The sequence below is a fragment of the Callorhinchus milii genome, unplaced genomic scaffold (assembly GCF_018977255.1).
Source record: "Callorhinchus milii isolate IMCB2004 unplaced genomic scaffold, IMCB_Cmil_1.0 Scaffold2, whole genome shotgun sequence".
Lineage (NCBI taxonomy): Eukaryota > Metazoa > Chordata > Chondrichthyes > Chimaeriformes > Callorhinchidae > Callorhinchus > Callorhinchus milii.
Window position 1 is genome coordinate 59,108,312 of NW_024704743.1, and position 14,380 is coordinate 59,122,691.

At 37.7% G+C, this 14,380-nt stretch overlaps 1 protein-coding gene across 1 annotated transcript in view; it reads right to left on the reverse strand.

Annotated features, from left to right (window-relative positions):
* umad1 (UBAP1-MVB12-associated (UMA) domain containing 1) overlaps positions 1-14,380 on the reverse strand; it is a 56,924-nt gene that overhangs the window by 18,583 nt on the left and 23,961 nt on the right. The window lies entirely within an intron of this gene.

The window sequence follows — 14,380 nt, forward strand, 5'->3', positions numbered from 1 at the left end:
AGGATTCTGGTTGAACTAAGGTTCGGAAGTGCCAAAACAAAATCCTGATAAATACATGGATTACGCTTATTTTGCACAAAGTATTTGCTTAAACTGCAAGCAATATACAGATACTTCTCCATTGCAAAAGACTTTAAAAATATCAGAGTGGTGATGAACAACGTTCAACAATAGGGCTGATATTACACTGGTCAACGTTCAGACTTTGATGATGTGTGCCCACTTGATGATGTGCAGGTATAATGGAAAACGGTTGTAAGCGCACAAACTATTACATTTAATGACAAGCAAAGTATCTTGCCCAATGGCTCTAGATACAAACAAAAGGTATATAACAGCAATAGAATACACAAGTTAATAGATTATAAAGGTCTTCCTTGCAAGTTTTGTAAATTTCACTCCTGTTTATTCTATTTATATAAAATGTGTGAAGAAACAATTTTGGATCAAGATAACTTTAAAATATTTCGTCTGTTATGTTTTTTTCTCCTCCTTTCAGGTTTGCTCCACCATGTACCAAACACTGACTGAGTGAACACCTGAACAACATGCCTCTGTCCTCACACTTCTTATGGCTTCCCCCCAGCAAACGTAGGAGAATGGCCCAATGTGGCTCTGCTTAGCATTTCCAAAATGGCAAATTCATGTGGGGATTGCAGGCCTACACTCACTATTACCACTATTTTGTTAGGTCCAAGATAATTAAAGGTACATTTAATACTGTACTTCCTATTTTGCCAGGTTCCAACCACCAGTCAGTTTTCTTGTATGGAATCCCTTGTAATTTTACCAAAATAAAGCTTAAATGGGTTTGACACAGACATGAAAACAGCTTATCTGCCCACTAATGTAGGTGACCTGAAAAAGACTAATGTTGAGAAAATTGAGAAAAAAGAAAGCATTTTAAAACAATCTCCAAATCGCAAGATCCTGGTTACAAAAATAGCAAACAAAAAACAAACACTCCTCCTTCCCCTATGTGCCCTGAAAAAACACAATCATCTGATTTGTTTTAAAAACATATTTGGAAAGAGATATTTTGTTTTGCCCTGGATGTGAAGCTACATAATGTACAGTTTTGCAATCAGGATACTCCTTTATATTCAGAGATTTACAACTACTTAACTTTTGTTTGGCTTTGTTCATTTTGGTACAATCTGGTAATAATTTTATTTGATCAGTGACTGCTGATGACTTTAATGAGCCACTACCTTGAAAGTTTTACATGGCTTGACATATGAGAGAGTTGAAGATAGATATCTGATGCTAAACCACTTGAGTTAATGCTCTCACTAATGTTATTTCACCTCTCTCGTTCTATTGCTTGGTAACTCCTTGTGCCAAGGATGAGATCACCTCGCTGCTCAAATGAAAATAGTTTTTCAAAAATACACAGCAAAGGTAATGGACAAAGCAAAAAGGGTAATTAATCTTAATTCTTTATAATCTAAATAGATTCTTATGGAGTAGTATGATGGAGCAACATGCAGATAGCATCCCAGGCATGTGGCACATGTTCAAACCTCTACTCCCCTGAGTTCCTAATAGGAGGTGCCATGCCCTGCTCTACTTTGAGCAAACAACAAGCAGAGGCCAGGCAAGAGAGAAGGGAATTGAAATGGGACAAGAAGAAGCTTTCATTCGGCAATTCCTTTATGCTTCCTTGTAGCAAGTTAACACCTGTGGTCGTTTGAGAGCATTTAAAAAATGAACAGCTATAGATAGCAATTGTAGGATAAGACACCAGAAAGTACTTATTTACATAGAGGGCATTCAACAGCAGGAACGGATTACAAGGAAAAGTGGTTGCGGCTTGGACAGTATAGTCATTTAAAATTAATAATTTCAAACCAATTTTTATTGTTAGTTTCTATGTCTATGGTCCTGAAAACTGCTTTGATTCAATGTAGAAGATGGGCAGGCAGACCTCAATGGTCATTTCCAGTCCCATTTCCCATTATACATTTTAGAATTTTGAAAGAACAACCAAAAATACTTAATAATAATAATCCTTGCATTTGATAAGTCACTTAATTAAACTTGCTTTGTCCACTCATAACTACAACATGCATTTATGTAGCACCCTCACACAGCGCAGCGTCATATGCACTATTAAATGGTACAGGAAGCCCAGAGATTACTTATGTGGTGTCATTTTTCAAAAAATCCACCATTTATGAATTAAGTGATGTACATTGTAGAAATACAGCAAATCCTGAGGAGGAAACACCCAGACTGTAAGAATATTTAGCATGTCAAGTTGCCCAATCATCCATTTCCGTTGCCAGAATTAGGTTTTTTTCACAAATGGATCAGCTGCCAAATCAAGATACATATCGCTGTGTCTACATTGGCAGCAATAATTGGTGGTTTAGATGATATAAACATTCAGAAACTATAAAATATGCTCAGTTTGATATGGAATACTATATAAACTAAAAATTAAGGACAGTTCTGGAGACTGCATTGTGCTTATTCATGCATCAAATACAGCAAATGGAGAATTTTATTCCAGTTTCAATTTGGTGATCAATCTCGCTTTGACTCAGATCATTCTTTTGAGTAGAAAACAAACATTTGTGATAAATGGGAAAGAAGACAGATTAAAAACTTGAGTCTTGGCATGTCAGATATACAAGCAATACATAACCGGTCTCATTAGTCACTTCTTCCACACATAAATGGAAATAAATGGAAACGTACATGGAAATAAAGTCTAGAATTGAAACTACCATACACCTTACTTCCCATTATAGGGGACATTAAATTCAAAATGTATATTTGTATTCAGAATTGTTTTTACCTGACCAGCAAGGGGGAGGGCTCTAACCACAAAGCTACAGGAGTCCTATATCTTTGTGGTAGAGCATTCGCCTCGCAAGAGAGAGGACCTGGGTTTGATTCCTGGGCAGAGCAAACCGTTGGGCAAGTTTCCTTACTCCACAAGCCTCTGTTTACCTAGCGTAATAGGAACTTAGTTATTAGTTGATTTGCGGATTGCATTTTGGGGGGTAATAATCCCTTCAAAAAAATAATAATAATAATTTGGTCACTCAATCCACGACTGCTTGTGGGACATTCTGTGTGCAATTGGCTTCAGTGTTTTGCTCACATTTACATTCAGTAAATTCACTTTACAGTATATTCTGTGAAGCGGTTTGAGACGTCTCAAAGACGTGATAAGGCACTATATCAAATGCAAGGATTATTATTATGTTAGCTGATAAGATCATGATACAGGGGAGGAGCCCCCACCGCCTGGCCCAGTTCACCTTTCACGAACATGTGATTGAGGCATGGGTGATGCAGCAAGTGCTCCATCTAACAGCACACAAGGAAAAGTTGAAACAAAAACAGAGATCCCTGGGAACACTCAGCAGGTCAAGCAGCATCTATGGAGAAAAGAAAGTGGGTCAACCTTCTGGGTCCGTGATCCTTCGTCAGACGTTGACCCACTTTCCTTTCTCCATAGATACTACCTGACAAGCTGAGTATTCCCAGCGACTTCTGTTTTTATTTCAGATTTCCAGCATCTGCAGTATTTTGCATTTTAAGGAATAGTTGAAACCTGTTTATAAAGATAGCCAATATCAGATATGCTGCTGTCAAGCCTAGCCCTACAAATGGAGATACAATTCTACTAAATAACAGCAGCATCAAAGGATTCATTTGCTTGATTTGAGAACTTTCCAATAATGCATACTACATTATTTTTAAAGCACACTGTAAATAAAAGGTCTAACAAATAATAAAATGGGTTTGCTTAATAACTCAGTTGACTGAACTACTGTCAGTGTGAATCTTAACCACAGACCCATAGTTGAATAACTTGCCAACATTCACCACAATGTGTTCATACCTCAAAGATATTCTCAACAGAGAGAGTGATATAGTATGTCTCTGGTGCATAACCAGAACTTCCATGCTACACTTCACAAGAATACTGAAAACACCAAGTCGACACATCTATTGAAAATAACCACTTTTTACGCTATAAGAATAGCACTTCAAGCATTAGTTTCTAGGCTTCATAAGCACACGCAATTTCACACTCGGAAAAATCTGTGGCAAAGCTGGAAGAAGAATTTAAATCATTAAGAAAACTCTGGTTTTCTTATCATCTTGGTGTCTAACTTTAGCGTCCTACAATGCCTACATGCACTGACTGACAGAATTTTATAGTGCAGCTTTCTGCTGGTCAGCTGTTTGTCTGATACACATGAAACCTCATCCGTTTCTAGACAAAACTACTGAGCGCCACAAAATATGAATGGAAATTTCCACTTGTAGTCCAGCTTGACATAGACTACAAATCTCTTGCTTCTGGGCACTGCACAATTCACAACCGTGAATACCAGCAGATTTGATGACAAGTTACTATAATGAAAGAAGAGGCCAAGTTATCAGTTTTCTTAGAAACTGACAGCACCTCCCTCCACAAGCTGCAGGTCATTCAGAACTCTGCAGCTCGTGTACTGTCCCGCACCAGGCTTCGGGACCACATCACTCCCACCCTCGCTCGCCTCCACTGGCTCCCCATCCCCCAGAGGATCGAATTCAAGATCCTCATCCTCACCTACAAGGCCATTCATGGCCTCGCTCCCTCCTACCTCTCCGACCTACTATCCCCCTACCTACCTGCCCGTACCCTCCGTTCCTCTGGCTCCGGTCTGCTCCACGTCCCCCGCCCCAACCGCCCTACCATCGGTGGTCGGGCCTTCAGCCTCTCAGCCCCGAGGCTCTGGAACTCTATCCCTCAGTGCCTTCACCGCTTCCTCCCTTTCCTCCTTCAAGGCCGGTCTCAAGACCTTTCTCTTTGACCGTGCCTTCAGCTCCCCTCTCGACTCTCTACCCCCTCCTCGCTCCCTCCCTTCCCTCCCCTCACCCTGACCATTTCCCCACTGCTCGGGTCCTGACCCAACTGTACAGCGCCTTGGGATGTCCTCCCGACATGAAAGGCGCTCAATAAATGGAATCTTGTTGTTGTTGTTGTTGATGAGCAGCACCATAGGGTTGACATTTATAGTCTAGGCCTAACATTTACGCTATGAACACAAGAGCTGTAACTGTCTCAACATTCTCTAATTATCAAAAACGAAGACCAACAAGTAGCAAAAGCTTCATAAACCACTACTTCTGCTGATGGAACACCTTGTGGCTGCTGGCATGTCTTGTACGCGTAAGTTTAAATGCAGAGTTAAACTATCATTTGTCAGGCCTGCTGAAGAATGCTATTATTTTGTCTATTTTCTTTCCTTTTTATGCCCCAACACAATCTCTCTTTAAGTGCCCCAACCAATTTATTAGGGTAAGTTGTGAAAACTTCTGGCTAGTTATCTCCAGCTGGATCCTGTTTTTATACCATCTACTGTATAGATTTTTAAATAAATAACAATAATAATCCTTGCATTTTATATAGCGCCTTATCATGTCATTGAGACATCTCAAAGTGCTTCACAGAATACTGTAGATTGAATTAACTGTATATTTTGTAGGCGAAATGCGGTGTCCCACAAAAAACAACAATCCTTGCATTTGATGTAGTGTTTTTCACGTCTTCTCGACGTCTCAAAGCGTTTCACAGAATATACTGTAAAGTGAATTGATCGTATATTTGTGGGCGAAATGTGGCAGCCAATTGCACACAGCAGTCTCCCACAAACAGTTGTAGATTGAAAATGACCAATTTATTATTGTTTTGTTTTGGAGGGATTATTATCAGGCGTGTGGAGTAAGGAAACTTGCCCAAGGTTTCGCCCTGTCTGGAATTGAACCCAGGTGTCTCGCTTGCAAGGCGAGTGCTCTAACCACTGAGCTACAAGACTTGTGGAATGATGTCATGGAATGATATGTATAATATATGTATATTTATAAATATTATTCCTTGTAGAGGCTTTGGTAGATTATTTTACGATAAAATAAAACTCATATACATATATCTATGTGAAGGGATTTTTTATCATGTAAGCCAGATTTTTAAGGAACTGGTTAAAATCTTGTGATTTACACCAGATCTGAAACCTTCGTGTTACAAGATTGGTTTAAGTGGGTCACTTAAAGAGTTTCATGCTCCATCACAAGACTGGTATGCAAATTTGTATATAAAACAAACCATTTTATAAAATGGTTCATATTAAGGCAAGAGACATCTATTACACAGAAAATTCAACTTACAACAACAGATTTGATTCCCATTTTCTCACCCTTTGTAACTTCTTAAACACTGTGCCTGGACTTCAGCCAAGAGGATTACTGCAAATATCTCCATGGCCAAGCCAATGCTATTACATGACAACAAAAACAGAAGTCGCTGGGAAGGCTCAGCAGGTCAGGCAGCATCTATGGAGAAAGGAAAGTGAGTTAACGTTTCTGGTTCTCGACGCTTCGTCAGAACCTTCGTCCACGACCGTTCTGACAAAGGGTCGTGGGCCTGAAAACATTGGCTCACTTTCTTGTCTCCATAGATGCTGCCTGACCTGATGAGCGTTCCCAGCGACTTCTGTTTTCGTTTTCAGATCTCCAGCATCTGCAGTATTTTGTGTTCTATTACATGGCAAGTCTGCAGGGGAGCTGCAGGGAGCCCCAAGGGGGAATTCAACTAATGTTTCCTTCCTCTCAACAATCTCTAATTCCATTTTTAATTGGTACTACATTGTGCTAACTCACAGAATCCTAGATTGTTTACAGCAAAGGAGGAATCAACCCTTCGTATCTGTGCTGGCGTTGCTCCCCTGCAAATGCTCTATTCCCATTCTCTCCTCTTTCCCCATTTGTAACAAAGGCTGCAAAGACTGCCCCCTCCACAAGGGGAAGGGCAATACACTCGGCCCTTGTGGAGGGGCAGCCTCTGCGCACTCCACTCTGGTGAAGGGACCAAGATATTCCCATCTCAAGATCAAGTTATAGGTGTAGGTACAGGTTAAAGGTTATAGGTATGGATCAACCATTGGTGAATCATTAACAAATCCCCAAATGGTTTGAATTTGTACAATCAAACAACTTCTAGTTAGAAAACGTCTTTGTGTCCCTTGCGGCTGAAGTGAAATTTAATCTATAGACTGATAAAACTACAATAAAAAGAAACTAAGTTTGTTTTTCAAAGCTACTTTAATATTAACAGAACTTATTCACAAATTAAATAGCTTGATGAGGTTTCTCCTATTAAATCTGTGCAATAGGTATTAATTGATACAGAACATATAGAATTTGAAAGTTTCATGGCAGACTTTTGAATAAAAATAAATCATACACTACCAAGATTACCATTAACTAACCATTAAAATAATAACCATTCAAGATGTACATCTTTGATCATTTTTCCCTCCCTCACCCAGTCAATTCCCACCCCCAGCTCAGCTGCCCAGCCAGGAATATTTGCGATGTGAAAGATGCTAAGATAAATGTACACTATTCCTTTTAGGATGACACTTACACTTTAACCGATTATGGAAGACAAGCAAAGCTACTGTCAGTAAACTTGGCACAACTGTCAAGATTGGAGGAAATACTGCAAAGTCATATGTTCAGCGAGTGCTATTGCATCATGCTGAAGAGAGAAGTGGGAATATGGAGCGCAGACAATTTATTTTTATATGTTGTAATGGTAACAATAATCCTTGTATTTGATACATCATGTACAATGCCAAAATATCTCAAAGAGCTTCACAGATTCATAAAACAGAAGAAAGCCACTGCACTAATTGGAACAGGACCCTTTGTAGATAAACAAACATTGTAGATATTTGGACATCAGGAAAAATGCAACTTGGTTACAGTGTGAACTAAAAAAATGTTCAGTGATAGCCTCTCACAATCTCTGGCTCAATTTCTCTCACACACACACACACACAATTTCAAGCCCTTTCTTTCTGTTTAAATCTCTACAATTCTAATCCTCACTGCACATAAAATATATAAACGCTTACCTTCATGGATACTGGCAAATAATTTAATTGTGTATATGTATGTAGTTGTGCGGGAGGATTGCGCTGCACAGGTAAATTGCCTCCTTCGTAACCTTGCATGCATACATACAATTGGATTTTTTTTTGCAATATTGCAGTCTTACATTTACTTTTGCATTGGAGCCCAATGTGGATAAACAGAAACAAAGATAACTAGCATTCTACTGCAACAATCCCTGCTTTTGATATAGCAATTATAACATTGAAAAGTCTCAAAGGGTTTAACAAAGCTCAAAGTTATTTTTAATGATTTGTTCACATTGAAATGGAAACATTTTTAGGGTTAGATGCAATCATCATGTTAATGATTCTTGTACTGACTCCAGTGCATGAATCTTTTGCCTGGGTACTTTCCTGTCTGAACTAATTTAAATAAACCAAGGAGAATAAAGTGGAGACAATAACAATGTTTGAATAATGTTCTTTACTCTTGTAAGTATAGAAGTATTTTACCAATATATACTGATATTTAGCTTACGATCCTCACACCCTGTCTTCTGTCCCACTATTGGTGTTTGATCATCCTTTGACAGCCTTTGACATCTCCAAGCAGTTTAGGTTTCTGCTGTTCTTTGACATTCCACCACTGTTTATCTCTTACCTTTCTCTGATTCCTTTGTCTTTGGACATTTCCTATGTAAACATTTTCTTTCACTCACTACGTGCTTGCAATCCCAGATTTTTTGCCTTCCCCTTGACTGTTCAATTGTGTTCTTGCATTGAGTTCATGGAATTTTACTGAGTGGTGTGATTATTCCAGTTTTGAAAGTGGTGTGAAACTGTTTAGTTTAACAAGGAATAGAGTACTTTCACATTGTAAGAGCCATGTGTCTCACTGACATTCCATGACTTTCTCTGCAAAAGTAAGAGTGAGCGAGCATTAAACAACTTATATTTATATAACGCCTTTCACGTAGGGTAATATCTAAAAGTGCTTCACAGAAACTCTGCCAGAAACCAGGAAGGAGTGGTGAGGAAGTAGTGACCTTGGTCAAATGGGTAAGATTTCAGGAGGAAAGAAGTTCCACAGTGTAGGGACGTTGTGGCTGAAGGCCTGGCTGTTGACGGTGGGGTGACTTGTGAGACCTTGACTCCGAAGCGATCTAGTCAGAGTTGAGATCTCTTGTGTCCGTGTAATGTATATGGAGTTCTCTGAGGAAAACAGTTTTACATAACAAGGCACTTTTTCGACAACAAGAAATCATTAAAGATGCCGCTTCCCTGAGGATCACTTTGTTTACTGTACTATTGTTGTACTTTTATGAACCAGTACATTTGGTAGATTTTAAAATCTGCTATAAAGATGGAAAAATGTGTAGGGGGACAGAAATGCTAACAGCTGCAACTTCTTAGTTAATACAATTAGAGTACTGAAGATAGTGTGCTGGTGTAGCATTCCACTCAGCGATATGATATGGAGTTAGGTCTATAATTCCTCATGTGAATTTCAATCTTAATTGTACTGTCATTAGGAAAAAGTAAGCAGAGACATCTAAGTTACTTTTTTCCCTGATAGTGTTTGGTTAAATATAAAACCTGGATCACCATGGCCTTCTGCGAAACCTAACATCAACCAAACCCCGACTCACCCCGAACATCATCAAACGGATAGAGATACACTAGTAAAGATCCAAGTCCATAGTTCAAGCAAACATAAAAGGAGCAGAAGATTCAATTTTGAATTTATTGACTTGTTGTAAATGCAGTAGACTTTATTATCAAATAAATCTGAAAATGAGACCAGTAAATGCCATTAGAGTAGTGATGCAGGGATATATAGGTCATCACTTTAGACCACCACAGGAGCCTATCAGCTACTAATTGAGAAGTTTATGCTTACACTGAACACTCCTTACAGCACTTGCAACATATACATTTCACAAATAAAAGGATGAACTTTTAAGGCCTTGAGCTTCAGATTGATCAATCCAAATGTTTTCAGGATTCTTAATGGTAGAATTTGGGTGGCAGAAAAGCAAAAGCAGCATTGGAAATCGGAAGCCTGAAACTCTGGTTTGTATTTAATTCACTGTAATATCACTCAAAAGCACATTTTAAAAACTGCCCAAATTAAGAATATCCAGTCTTGTCTACTTATGTGTAAATTTTGTATATCCGTTTAGTTCCTATCCAACTGAAACCATTTACAATATATTGTCTGAAGAAAATTAACTTCATATATTATGGAGTAGTATTGTAGCAAACAAGGTGGGTCTTATTTATAATCAAAGTTTCTCCTTAATAAACAAAACCTTCATTTAACCAAAACTTGGAAGGTGTCTTGTTGGTATAAAGCCTCTAGATTCCTGACAGCAATAAATTAGACGTTGGGTTGCAGTGTCATATAGGAGAATTGGGTTAAAGAACTATAAATGGCATGAATTACAGCTAGTGATAGCAGGTCAAAACAAGCAGTGACCACTAATCAAAATCATAGCACAAGAAGAGGATGCTGGCACCAGGGCTAATGGATTTCTGATTTAGTACTCTAGAAACCTTGGCTTTGTATTTAATCTAAAACTTAAGTTAAGAATGTAGCTCACAAGCTCCAAGTAATAAAATGTCAGAATTGGCATCCTAGCCAGGGAGTCTTAACATTCTGCCATCACACTGCATTTTACCTCACCAGCATTTTACAATGTGTTAGAAAAAAAAGTTCAAGGAAATAGTTAACCAAATAAGAAAGTACCACTCCTTAAAAGGCAACAGTCAGCAAGGTTAATAAAACATTGGATATATAATTAAATTCAAAGAATAAAAGTCCAAAGAAGCGCTACTGTTATTTTATAAAAACAATTTATGTTATGTGATCTCTAAACTTAAACTTTAGAGTCAATAAATATAAGCATTTTGAAGGATAATACCAATGGTTCTCCCCTCTCTGTTTCTAACAGTGACTGAAATATAGTTCCATAGGCATCTAATGCCCTCTTGTAACTCATTCAATTGGTCATTTTTCACATGCAAGCTAGACAGTCAACATTGGCAGCTATTTAACTTCATCATTGTAGAGTCTAATCCTGTCCTCTATCAGACATCCAAGTATGGGCACTTTCTAGTACAAATGACTGGATAGCAATCAGAAGCACGAATCTTGGCTGCCTCTCATCCCCACAGACATTAGAAACCAGTTGTGGCAATCCCACGGAGACTTCCTGAGTTTGTACTGCTTAGTTCTATTTTGGGACATGACTAGGCCCAAGAAAGAGCTCCATAACAGATTTTAAGATGACAGAGTTATGAAGAGACGCTAAGGAGGCAGTGATGCATCCTGTGCAACCCAAGACTGAAGAGCCAGAGGACATATAATACACATTTATATAGCACATTTCACATTGGGAGGACATTCCAAAGTACAATCACAGTGCCGAACATAATTATGAATGACGATATACCATCAGAAATATATTTTTTCCTGCTTTATTGTTGACTTATAGAACAGACTACATATTTGGATTTGCAGAAGACACTGAAAGTATAGAAAATACAGGTTGAAGTATAGAAAGCAGAGAGTAGGGCTAAAATTAAGTTTTTTTCTGAGTGGCAGAAGGTAATTTGTGATGTGCTGCTATGGTCTCCTATTTTTTTCAAAAACATTAATTTAATTAAAGCTCACCCATATATCTTCAGCTATTATAAGGCTACGACGTGTATTTCTTTCCACTCCCTTGCCCCCCTATCAGATCATTCACTCCTATAACGAGCGCTTATATAAAAATTTAGACTGGGAAAACAAACCTTCAACACTACAATTTCTAAACCCTGGAGAGAAAAAAAAATCTTGCAAGATAAAAAGTGATTTTTATTGAAGATAAAGAAATAAATTGTGACAGCCTTGAATTGGACTTAGTCTGTGCCATATAACAGGTTTTCAGTGGTTTGCCGAAAAATGTATCACATAAATAATAGGAAAAGGCAAAGCATTTCAAACACAACCAAAGTTATATGGGAACAATAGAATACAGCAGTGTTTAAAGTCACAGATTAACTGGAAGTATAAAGTCTGCTTATTGAAGCATCACTATGTTTATTGAAGTGGGAGAACTATTTTAGATGTGGAGACCAGTATTTCCACAACTTCAGACATATTTGATTTGAATGTTTATAAAGAATAAACATTAACGGTAACCAGAACCGAACTGATAGAGGTATGGATGACTTATCATGAGCATTCATCATGAAAAAAACACAGGAGACATGGTTATTTATTAATTCTGTTCAGTCTCTCAGGAGTACACCCCTGAACCATGACATTATAAACCTAGCTTTCTGAAAATGAAAAATCAAAATTGCAAGAAGTAAACTGACCTTTCGTGTTAATAATCAGCAATTGTAATTCAGCAGGAAAAAATAAGTAATGTGTGGTTTTGAAGTACAATAGGTTTTAAATCGTGGTCTGTGAGTTTTCTGCATTTTCATCTTGAACTATACCTCTCAGAATAATAATTATTTTTATAAGATCAACTGAAACATTAGGAATGCACAGCACGGGTACTCTCATGGACAATACAATATGGATTTCCTCTTAACAAAGAAAATGTTCAATTGCCTTATCTGCATTGATAGGAATGAGCTCACACTTACCTCTGCTCGTGCTTTGAAACAGGCCACTTTTTAAAAAATGGTTAAAGCTACTGTAATAATATAAAATGTATTACATATCTTCAGATGTGCATTAATTTCAGCCAGTAAATGTAGTGTCTATATTCAACAACCAAAAGATCTGTCAATATTTACTATTAATAACAAACTCTAGTCATAATCTCAGTGACATGCTCAACAGTATGAACAAAAGAAAGATACAGAAGGAGTAGTCAATTTAAAAAAAAGTTTATTGCAAAGGTCTGAAGTCCAGGAAGTTGGGAGAGGAGAAAGATATGAAGAAAAACAAGGTCTTCTGAGAGCCGAATTGGCTGCCAGGAAATACCTCTGGAAAAGCCAAGGCAGGTCTACCATAATCCAAAGTGGCAACAGGTAGGTCAGAAATAACTGGTCAAATTATGTAGTTACCACTTATTAACATCTCCACTTAATTTCACAGGCTTATCTACGCAAAATATGTTATAGCCCCTTAGCTCCATCTCATGGCCATCTTTCACTTTCAGGTTTCTGGGATGCCCAGAATGTCACACGTCCACTGACTGTATAACCAATTTAAAAGTTTATTTATAACAGACCTTGCATTGATCAACACATTCTACAAACATGATGAAGATTACTGGACTTTAAAATACCAAACAAAAACAAAGACCCAAATTTTAGCCTTTTTGTGCGATTATAAAAAAAAGGTTTACTAGCCTTAGCAGAATGATTCTTGGTTGAACAAAATAAAAATTCAACACTATACAATGTGTCCCACAATCCTCCAAATAAAAAAAATTGGTCATTCACTTCATGGCTGTTTGTGGGACATTCCTGTGAGCAAATTGTGCTCACTCATGACACAGTCACTTCACTTTGTAGTATTTCCTGTGAAGTGCTTCGAGACGTTGAAAGGCGCTATATCAAATATAAGATTATTAAGGATTATTATCTCAACCACTGATAATACTGGTTCCTCTAATATTACTGGTTGATCAATGATATTTCTAAAACAACAGCAACAAATTACAGGTATCCCAAGATGCTTAAACTGTGCCGGTTGACATATCTTCAACATAAAAAAACTATTTGCAGCATTTCCTTTCAAAAGAGGATGGCAAAAAAGTTGCATATGCAAGACTATTTTTGAAATGTTTTTAATATTTATTGTTAAACCTTTCTTTTTAAAAAAAAGAATATTTTTCCTGTGATCATTCCTGTTTCTTCCAGTCTATTGTCACTACAGGATGTGTACACAACGACATCAACATATAATATAATAATATAATAACAGTCCTTGCATTTGATATAGTGTCTTATCACTTCAAGATGTCCCAAAGCGCTTCACAGAATATACTGTAATAATAATCCTTGCATTCGATACAGCACCTTATCATGTTGTTGAGAGGTCTCAAAGCACTTCACAAGATATACTGTAATGTAAATTGAGTATTTATGTGTTCCACAAACAGTAGTGGATTGAGTGACCAAATAATTTTTTTTTGTAAAGGGATTATTACCCCAGGAAAAGCAATCTACCAATCGACTAATGACCATGTTCCTACTTACTGCTAGGTAAACAGAGGTGTGTGGAGTAAGGAAACTTGCCACAGGTTTCACCCTGTCAGGAATCAAACCCAGGTCTTTTGCTAACGAGGTAAGCGCTCTAACCAATACACTACACAACTCCATTTCAATGTAATTTGTTTTCCTGAGCATCTTTGATTTTCAGAGAAAAAAAAATGTAACGGAAGTAAATTTGCAATACGTTAAATTCCTGATCGCTCGACCCTGGTTTAACTTGTCACTACCACTTGTCATCAAGCCATGTCAAT